The sequence below is a fragment of the Macrobrachium rosenbergii genome, chromosome 12 (genome assembly GCF_040412425.1).
Source record: "Macrobrachium rosenbergii isolate ZJJX-2024 chromosome 12, ASM4041242v1, whole genome shotgun sequence".
Classification (NCBI taxonomy): Eukaryota; Metazoa; Arthropoda; class Malacostraca; order Decapoda; family Palaemonidae; genus Macrobrachium; species Macrobrachium rosenbergii.
Window position 1 is genome coordinate 60,155,320 of NC_089752.1, and position 11,280 is coordinate 60,166,599.

At 35.5% G+C, this 11,280-nt stretch overlaps 1 long non-coding RNA gene across 1 annotated transcript in view; it reads right to left on the bottom strand.

Moving 5' to 3' along the window:
• LOC136844244 (uncharacterized) overlaps positions 1 to 7,730 on the bottom strand; it is a 138,794-nt gene extending 131,064 nt beyond the window's left edge. Inside the window, exon 1 of the long non-coding RNA XR_010854788.1 lies at positions 7,609 to 7,730. This is a non-coding gene — a long non-coding RNA (uncharacterized lncRNA). The remainder of the gene's footprint in view (positions 1 to 7,608) is intronic.
• Positions 7,731 to 11,280: the final 3,550 nt, after the last annotated feature.

An 11,280-nucleotide genomic window follows, 5' to 3' on the forward strand; every position in this document is an offset into this window, starting at 1 on the left:
GAACTCCAATCCTATAGGAACCCAGTCAACTACCACTCTTATTAGGAAACAATTTAACGCCTTTGATCACAATTCCCTCAGACGTGAGTGAACAACCACTGGTGGAGGATTGTAATATATAGTAGTCTAAATTCCAATTGTAAATTAGTGAAAATAATGTCATTTTTTTTATCGAAATCTTATGCACTTGATTTGTAATAACTTTACAAAACATGAACTACTTAATATGTACAGAACACTTCTAGGCGTTGGTTTAAAGTGCCTGGGAAGAATCTATGTGGCAATGACAAATGAATACTTTACAAATACATTTAGAAACAACCAATCGTCACCAGCATCGAAGGTTTATGTTCAAAATTCCTATTGAAAGCAGCGAAAAGATTAGAAATAAATTTCAGAATATAGCGTGTATTAACATTATAACGTGCTGTTGCATTAATGCATTATTAAAGAATCCTACCCAGATATTCACTGATGTCTGATTCGCCCTCTGGATCGTCGAACATTTAAGTGCAATATAATTCCATGGCAACCTCCACTGGCCGGTCCCATTAGGAAAACCATGTCATTAGACCAGGTCGGATTATAGTCAAGGATGCAGGTGGTCTTCGTTCACTGGCAAATGGGCTGGTTCCTCAGAAATAAATTATTATTATTATTATTATTATTATTATTATTATTATTATTATTATTATTATTAGCCGTTCTGAGCCTCGGCAAGGCTTATTACTCGTAATTATGGTGTAATAATTATGTTCCGAAATGCACAATCTGCTTGTTATGAGACGAAGTTACTAAGTCTCCTTCTGTTTCCAATAAGAGAACCATCGGTAAATGAAAGGTGGCATATTTATACAACGTGTTTCCCAATAGTCCGGCAAATTTGCTAAGTTTTGTACTGATACAACAAGCAAAGGATGTTTTTAAACGATTTCATGAATTCCCGAAAGTCCAGAAAATTTATCTCTTTAAGAATCTCCTTCTAGTGTGTCTAGATCCCTTGAAATTGGGATTTCCTCTTTGGGAACTGTATACAAATTGCAGTAAAGGGTGAGGTATGTACATCGTCGGTGAACAGTCACTGCTGTGCACTTGGAAGCCAAAAATCTATAAGAAAACGAGCGATAGGGGTGGGCACTGGGCACGTCGTCGTTATGCAGTTCTAAGATATCACTAAACCACTAGAACACGGCATCACAAACCCCTGACAGTAAACTATTAAACCACGACATTACACAAATCTGCGTAATCCATTAACATGGCCTCCCAGTTCAATGGCAATTAACGCACTAATTCTCAAAGGGTCTGACTACCAGCCATCCAGTGGGGGTAGAATGTGCTAAAATCTGTTTGCAGAGAACTTCAAATCCTTAAAGTCTCGCATATTGGTGTGCATAATGTATTCATAACGTATAGATGCAGACAATCAGATTTCGCTATTGCTATTTTCCTATAAATCTATATTCCTTCAGAAAAGAGAATATCATTCTTTATTGTTAAACCATGTTCTTCAAGTTCTTTCCTTATTCTTATCGTTTCTGGCATGAGCTAGAAATGAGCAATAGGTTATCGGTTTAAGTTATCTTTGTTAACTGAATAAGAGGAATATAATTTACAGCATTTAATTAATAAAATAATTAATAGAATTACGTTTATGGCCTTAAAGTGGAACTGATAAGTAGAAAAAGATTCCCCTTAAAGAAGGCAAGACGTTGTTCTACGTAATACATACATACATATATACATACATTATATATATATATATACATATATATATATATATGCATATATATATATATATATATATATATATATATATATATATATATATCAGGAGTATAGTTTGAATTATTGATGAATATTTTTTTAACTAATTTCTTGGGACAAAATCATACAGAGACACGGGCAAATAGGAAAGAGAAACGTTACATAAGACGTTATTGGAAGAGAGAGAGAGAGAGAGAGAGAGAGAGAGAGAGAGAGAGAGAGAGCGCATACTATATATTGCAATTTAATTTGCTAGGAAACCCCAATAACTTAGGATCAGCTGGTTTTCTAATGTATTTGTTAGTGTCTCCTTTCTTTTCAGATAGTGTGAGTCAGTGGACAGGAGGGAAGACTCCAAATATGTTCACTGCATTATCATTTCTCCACGCACACACAAAGACACACACACACACACACACACACACACACACACACACATATATATATATATATATATATATATATATATATATATATATATATATATATATATATATATATACTATGTGTGTGAGTGTGTGCATGCAAGCGTTAATATTAACGGTTTTATCTTACGTGCGTGACTTTGTTGCGAGATAGCAAGCTGGATGACTCTACTCATTTCCTAGGTAGTATGCTGTAATAGCGCAAACATTTATTTATTATTTTTATAATTCGTTCCGGAATTATTAAACAGATTACTAACTCCTACGCCGCTGACGAGTGGGCAATCAAGGTGAAAGATCACATATGTAATTAACATCCACCTGCGATGTTACGTTAATGATTTCGTAACAGTTGTTAGAAGTGCGTCAAACTGCGTTTTCCCTTCTCTCTCTTTTTGCCAATGTCCTAACAGCTGAAGCAATAGATAATTCACTGGTTATATCATTCGGGTGAGCCTCGCTACACTTATTGTACGGGATGTCTTTACCCGCATACGTTTAGTTGATACTTGTGAAAATGCTGTCAATTTTGGGTGTCATTTGGTTTTTCGAACAGTAAGTCTTACTTCGTTCAGACGAAATTAATTCAGACGGTAACCTTAGATTGTGGAAGCTTCTGTGAATTTTAACCTCTCTGTCCCGTCATTTGTAATGCGATTGAATGTTATTATTATTATTATTATTATTATTATTATTATTATTATTATTATTATTATTATTATTATTACCTTCCACACCCATATAAACTTCATAACTTTTACATAATTCATTTTATCATCATTATGATCACAGCTGCTCTTACTCTTATCATTATCATTATTACCATAATAAACATTGAAAGTAGCTATAACCCAGATTTCCAACTACTATAACTACTAAAAATCTGTGTATCAGAGATTACAAAGGTACTGCGTCCTCAGCTTCAAAACACACTGGAAGTCTCGACGAAGGCAAATGTTATATAACTTTAATCCCCAGAACTCTTCAGAACCATTAATCACAGTGGACTTTGAAGCTCATGGAAGATGGAGACAATGTAGACGTGTTGTGATAATGATCTGCATGCGTGTTTGTCAGTTTTGAAACCTGTCTATTTGGTAATATCTGTCTGTCATCTTGCATGCATGATCATTTTCTTAGTTTTCGTTTTGAATACCAATCACTCATTCCGTTTAGCTCTTACACACTGTCAGTCAAAAGCAAAGTTTTGCGAAAAGGAAATTTACATTGCCCTGCCCTTAGCCAAAGCTCTCCTTTGCGTATTTGTACAACAGAAATATTGGTAAGATATTATTAAACGAATGGGGTGTCTCATCCCTGCAAAGTTGTTAATGAAATAACAAAAACTGACTAAGTAAATTCTTAAAAAGCAGAAATGCCCAAATACTCTTCACTGTGCTTTGAGCAAATTCCCTGCACTGCACGAGGATAAAGACTGGACTTGAAGTATTTACAAAAGACGTTGAACTGGGGCTTTCAACAACATCCATTCCACAGAGGAGTGGATGTCTCGAATGTATGAGACGTTCCATAACTAACGATGTTCTGAGCGTCAGTTTCACTGACAAATTTATGAGCAACAGCAAACTAACTTCCCTGGATCGGTGTGAGTCGGCTTCATGCATGAGGAAAACCGTACTACAATAGCATTTTGCATCTAGTTCTTGAATTTAGTTTATGATTCTTTTAAACTTGGCGTTTTGAAAATGCACGGTACAAGGACGGCTAATTTCTTTTTATTTATTTATCCTGATATTCAGCCAATAGTTCTTGGTATATATCCGAATATCAATTTGAATTAAATGGACATTTATGACGCTCTCACAATTCACTTTTCAAACAATTCATCTTCATTTAACGTAATTTTTCTGTGGCAATTGCTTTTGATACATTTTTACCATTTATTCGTAAAGTGGATGATTTGTGGCCATTGAAATTACATAGCTCATTATTGTTATAGGACACTGGTACGTTTATGTTTATGAGTCATTTATCTAACTTCCCTTTTAATTTTTACTTATCAGTATTCACCAATGTGATGATGTCATCACATTGGTGAATACTGATAAGTAAAAATCGGTCCTGGCTCTTAACGTTTCTACTTGGCACACTCTTGGTTCCCTGTGTACCCCCATAAATGGATTAGGATGTCAGTTGGTTCAAATTAACCTCGCCTTATGCTAGTAGGGGTCCTTGCCCAAAGGCAATGCGATAATTTGTTCTAGGGAATAAGAGGCCTGGTGTGGACTTCAGAACTCATCCAAATAAACCAAATTATTTTCTTTTTTAAAAAACATTGTAAATATTTTCAAGCAATCATAGGAAAAAACTCATTATCCTGAGTACAGAAAACATTCATACGTCATTGCAAACACTGTGCGTATCTTGGAAATAGGAAGGGAGAAAAAACCACATTTCGGGTATGAAAACCATCAGACGTTAGGAAAACAAACATTCGCGCTACAAGGCTTGTCTTCACACCACGTCCTGTTCAAGAAATCCGTTCCATGAAAAGCTTTCATCCATTTCTTGATGATTGGCGTCGGACGTCATATGAACACCTTGCTTATTGCAACACGCCCACTCTCCGTAATGAGCAGGTATCGTACCTGTAACGAGCAGAAAGAAGGGGATCTGGCGTCCAGAGTAATGTGTAATGGAAGAGCTTGGCCGCCCACCTTTCGTATTTACGGAAATGCCTCCGTGTATACAGTATATATATATATATATATATATATATATATATATATATATATATATATATATATATATATATATATATATATATATATATATATATAAATGAATGTCTTTACTGTAATCCAACAGTATAATATGATAAAAAGGCCCATAAAAACACTGTTTTTACGTTGCAACCATATATTTCGGACACTTCATCTTCTGTATCCCTGTTCACTGGTGAAATATGGACGCATGATGTGCCACAGGAGAGTATATATATATATACAAGGTATATGTAGTTGTGGCAGTATGGCGCTGGCGGTAGGTAGATGACCGTTGACCCGGGGTGGATGGAAAATAGGTTATTCCCTGGTGTTTTGGGCTTCGTTCGCTCCCTTCTGCGTCGAGTATTCGCTGGAACACTTACTTGAGAATAGGAGTGAACGAGGCCCAAAACACCAGGGAATAACCTGTTTTCCGTCTATCCCGGGTCAACAGTCATCTGCTTACCACCAGCGTCGCACTGCAACACCTACATATGCCTTATATACTCCTGTCACACATCAACTGTCCATATTTGACCGGTGAACAGGGACTCAGCAGAAATGTCCGAAATATATGGTTGCAACGTATAAATAGTGTTTTTATGGGCCTTTTATTTTTTTACACACACACACACAAACACACACACACACACACACACACACACACACACACACACACACACACATATATATATATATATATATATATATATATATATATATATATGTGTGTGTGTGTGTGTGTGTGTGTGTGTGTGTGTGTGTGTGTGATTTTCTGTCTTTAGACAGTGCTCATAACAATAGAATTTCTATTATTTCTTAAATAATAAGTATTTCCGTACCATAGTCAATATATATTAGAATATTCCATCCTGGAGTATGAAGCAAACTTCAAAGCCATTCAAGCCCAATAAATATTCATATTACTTTCCAGAAATATTCATCATCAATCAAGATCAGACGGATATTAGAATTCACACCTTGGCTAGACTACTTTTAATTTAATACTATAAATCATCTCTGGCATTTGCAGATGATTCAATATCGTTACGGGAGCAAAATTCATTACATAAGCACTTGGAGATTTATGAATCAGATCCAAACATCATTAAGGCTATGGAAAATCCTGAGCAAGACTTTTCCTTTCGTTATCTACGAAATTATTTTGGGCCTGAGCCACTGGATACAATTTTGATATCATGTGATATGTGTGTTTGTGCATGTTTGTGTTATTATGTGTGTGCGTCAAAATGAAAGAACCCTATATGTCGAAGGACAATTAAATTGAAATAAAAATAAAGATGAGCTTCCTGTATCTGGTTTCAAAAAGAATATATTTTCTTTCCGAAATTTCCGTATCCTTCCTTATGGAGAAAAACTCTATCTCCACCGTAACGCAATCATTCTTCCCATAAATTTGAAAAATAATAAAATGGAGGAATAGTTTACTAATCCTTCTTTAAAGCAAATAGAGAGAGAGAGAGAGAGAGAGAGAGAGAGAGAGAGAGAGAGAGAGAGAGAGAGAGAGAGAGAGAGAGAGAGGTATGAGATTACGGAACAATGGAGAATAACCAAAGGGCAAGTAAATGGTTCCTAAATTTCGAGTCGAGCGATTATCTATACTCCTCAGGTTAGAATGTAGGCCGATTACGTCTATTAATTCACTCGAGGCGACCATTGTGGTTTTATCTCCAAGTCTCCAGCGATTTATATAGACCTCGCTCGACACCAGGAGCAGCTAACCAAGTTGAAAATGTGAGTGTGTGTGTTTTCCGCGTTTCAGATTTAAAAGGTAATTGCGATGGCAAAATTCCCAATTCCACAACTCTTTCATGGGAAATGAATGCTACCATCCCTAGCTGACAGAGAAAATGAGGTCGTGCTGTAAGTGAAAAATCTCCTTAAGGCCTAATCATGGATTAAAAGCTAGTGCACCAGAGGGGCGGCGGGGTGGGGGGGGGGGGAATCACAGGAATCTACACGACCCTTAAGTTGTTTATAATAGATGGTCTGCTACGGTTTTTTAGTACCCAAAAGGATATAACATTTCTCTCTCTCTCTCTCTCTCTCTCTCTCTCTCTCTCTCTCTCTCTCTCTCTCTCTCTCTCTAATTCTACACGACCCTGATGCTATTTATAATAGATGACATGTTATGGTTTTTTAATATCCAAAAGGCTGTAACATTTCTCTCTCTCTCTCTCTCTCTCTCTCTCTCTCTCTCTCTCTCTCTCTCTCTCTCTCTCTCTTTTACATAAGCACAAACGCACACACATGTGCTGTGAATCAAATTACGCTTATTAACACGAACTAACACTGACATAAACGACTTAAATTAACAGGAAAGAAGGGCTGACATGAATTAATGTTAATTCTGTTACTGATGTGAGTAGTACACACACACACACACACACACACACACACACACACACACACACACACACACACACACATATATATATATATATATATATATATATATATATATATATATATATATATATATATATATATATATATGTTTATGTTTGTATGTATATATATATAATATATATATATATATATATATATATATATATATATATATATATATATATATATGTGTGTGTGTGTGTGTATGTATATACATACATACATACATACATACATACATATAAACTAGAAAACTTAATACGCACGATGCTTCTACTCACAAAAAGGCAAAAGAAATATATTCCCAGTTTTTGTCGAATCTTGCTGCCCGGCATTAGTTGTCATAAGATCACGATGCTTATCGCAACCCTCCGCCTCCCTCTTGAATGAACAGGTATCGTACCTGTAATAAAAAGAGAAGAAATGATGTTAACTGCTTCTGTAGGGAAATGAGTAATGCCTTACTAGTTATGAAGGCTGGTGGAACTCGAGATTTCATTTTTTTTTTTTTTTTATATTTTGATCAGTTAGATGAAAAAATGTAAAAAAACTGACGTACTGTATATGTGGGATTTATAACATTTATTTATTGATGCAATAATGTTCAAATAGTTGATGTCTCATTTCTAAGGAATACGGACAAATTATTCGATTCGATAGCAATGTGGTGAAATTATTATTATTATTATTATTATTATTATTATTATTATTATTATTATTATTATTATTATTATTATTATTACATAAATCAAATTTTCGTTTTATAAGATATTATTTAAGCAGAGAAACAGGGCGTTCTTTACCTCCTTAAATAATTCAAGGTTACATTCTTTACAGCAATAACTCCAAATGCCCTTCAGAGGAAAATAAATTACTGAAGAAACAATAAAAAAGAATTCTATTCCTCTCTTGCAAAGATGGATGGCTCTGCACTAAGGTACGATTTCAAGAGAAACTCTCTCTCTCTCTCTCTCTCTCTCTCTCTCTCTCTCTCTCTCACACACACACACACCTGTTACTCGAACCTGGTTAATGACATCGACCTCAACCAGATCTGAGGAAATGTCATCGTAATAAAGGAACCAATATGGCGTCAAGATACCTTCGTCTTTAACCTCATTTTAGAAATTCAGTTGTCTTTATGTAGCTGTTTGTAGCTTGAGCATAAAAATAATTATATTAATAGATCAGTATGGACATTGTAATGCTTTGCACTTTTATGGTTTATTTATTACTTTATTTTTTTGTATTTTTGATAGTTAAAAGTTTTAAATCTGCAGAGTAAAATATGTTTAGTTCACTAAAATAGAGTAAGCAACTAATAATTATGTGCTGTATTTGGTAAAAAAAAAAAACCACGTTTAAAAACTCTCCTAGTAAATTACAGGATGTTGAATTCAGAGAAATGGAACTACTCCGTTTTTTTTTCTCATACGAATAAAGAACCCCGAGAGGAAACAACACAGGTATTTTATCTCCAGCTTTTTCCCTCATTCCCATTTGACTCCTGTAGGATTCGAACTCTCTTATCCCCTCGGGCTTTCAGGCTCCATTAATTCTCACCTCGTCACCAACAGAAGCTACCCGTCCTCCTTAACCATCCCCCTCCCCCGCCACCTCCCTTCATCTCCGGTTCCCCGAAGCAACCAGCCAAACGAGAGGCTTTACCACACCCGACGCCAAGGTGAGAGCTCACACTTCTAACGTGGAATCTTTGGAACGATGTTGGTATAATGGGGGTTATGTGATGCCTATTTTCCTTCCTCTTGCTGATATCTTTATGAATTCAGGGGTTTTCTTATTTTCTACCGAAAAATCAGGGGTTTTGACATTATTGCTACTATTTCTATGGTAACTATCATCATTAGAATTATTATTATTATTATTGGCGTACAAAGAACAATCACTTTTTTGACGAATACAGGAGACAGACAGACCTTTCTTGTACAGTGTTACGATATACAGTGATATGACAATATATGATTCTTTGACTTTAAAGGGCTTCTGGAAAAAAAGCAGGGGGCCCAAGCCCGTGAAAAAGAAAGAATTGCGTATTGCATAATTTCTCAATATCGTGGATTTAGTCAAATTCAAAATTTGTGTAATTCCAGCTGTGCATTGCACCACCCAGTGGTGGCGTACTATATAGTTGATAGCACCTTTCCTATACATACATATTCCTATATACATATATATATATATATATATATATATATATATATATATATATATATATATATATATATATATATATACATATATGTATATACACATAATATCTGAGGTTCTCCAAAATATGAAAAATGAGGAAGAAAATTGTCAGGTGAGAGATGACAGTTCAGAAGAAAGATTGTTGAAATACGCTAGAGAAAAAATAAAGGATAAGGCTTAATTTGTGTGTGTGTGTGTGTGTGTGTGTGTGTGTGTGTGTGTGTGAGAGAGAGAGAGAGAGAGAGAGAGAGAGAGAGAGAGAGAGAGAGCGATAACAATCTTTCCTTGGATTTTTCAACAAAGGAGTAAAGCGCTTGACTTAGAAATTGGTTCCAACATTTCAGGTCATGGTATTTACTTATGCTCTGCAGGCTAGGTTGTAACTGATACAGTCCATTAACTCCTTCACAGTGACCATAGTAGACATATCGCCCTATCGGAAGAGATTTATTTAGCCCTCCTTAACCACTAAAACTTGCTCACGAAAGGACACACGTGTGTTTTTCATAGCTTGCAGTCGAAAGACTGAGATTTTGAAAAACTCACAAGCTATTTTTACAATGTGGATTTTAGTTTTATATCTTTAATGTAGCCTTTATGCTTTATACTAAAATAAAATTAAGCAATCTTATCAAATGCCATTTATTTCTTCTTTCCTTCTCTCTCTCTCTCTCTCTCTCTCTCTCTCTCTCTCTCTCTCTCTCTCTCTCTCTCTCTCTCTCTCTCTCTCTCTCTCACACACACACACACACACATCTGTTAAGTGAGACAAATGAATGTCATCGGCCCCTTCAAAATCTAACCGCAAGTCTGATTGACAGAAGAGCCACTATGACCTTAGGGACCCTTTTCTTTTGTCCTCATTCTACCAATTTATTTCTTTTTATGTGATTTTCCTGTAACCTGGATATATAAAATAGCTGTGATGATAAATACTATGATATTTATATTGCATGATTCCCGCAATCAGTCTCCAGAGTAAAATAAGTCACAGAGGTATTTATTCATGTAATTTACCATAATACACTGTTCATTCGACAAGTTCCATCCAAAGATGTCTGGAAATATAGTTATGATATCATGTTCTTCCCCCCGTTATTTTCTACTGACATTATTTCCACCTTTTCCTCTCGCTAATCATTCCTCCTACCTCTGTTCCCCAGCACTTTTAGCCTCCATTATCTCTCACCTCATCATTTACAAAAGCATCCCCGCCCCCCGCTTCCCCTGACGACTTTCCTTTATCTCCGAAGCGTCTTTACAACACCCGACACCAAGGTGAACTTCCACGCTTTTAAGGTGAAGATCTCAGAGACGATGCTCTGATGCAATCGGGGTTTATGTAATGCCTCATTTCCAAGCCATTTGTCAGATGTCAAATATTTATTTTTCATTTTGTTTTAGTTGTTTGTAAGATTTAACGCTTGCACATACACACACAAGCATACATGCGTACATACACACACCCACACGCTCACACACATACACACACACCTATAATATGTATATATATACATTTATATATGTAGTATAGCAGAAAAATAAAGGATTAATTGAATATAAACACGACAGTTATATCTTTGTAAATTATCCCAGATTTAAGTGAATCATAGCACAAAAATATACTGACTTTTTAATAGGTAATGTCTTGACAACTAGTCAGCATTCAATACTCAATAAGGGTAGAAGATCGGACTTATTAGGCTGAGACTTAGAGTGCATGAAAAAAGGCACTTTTGAGG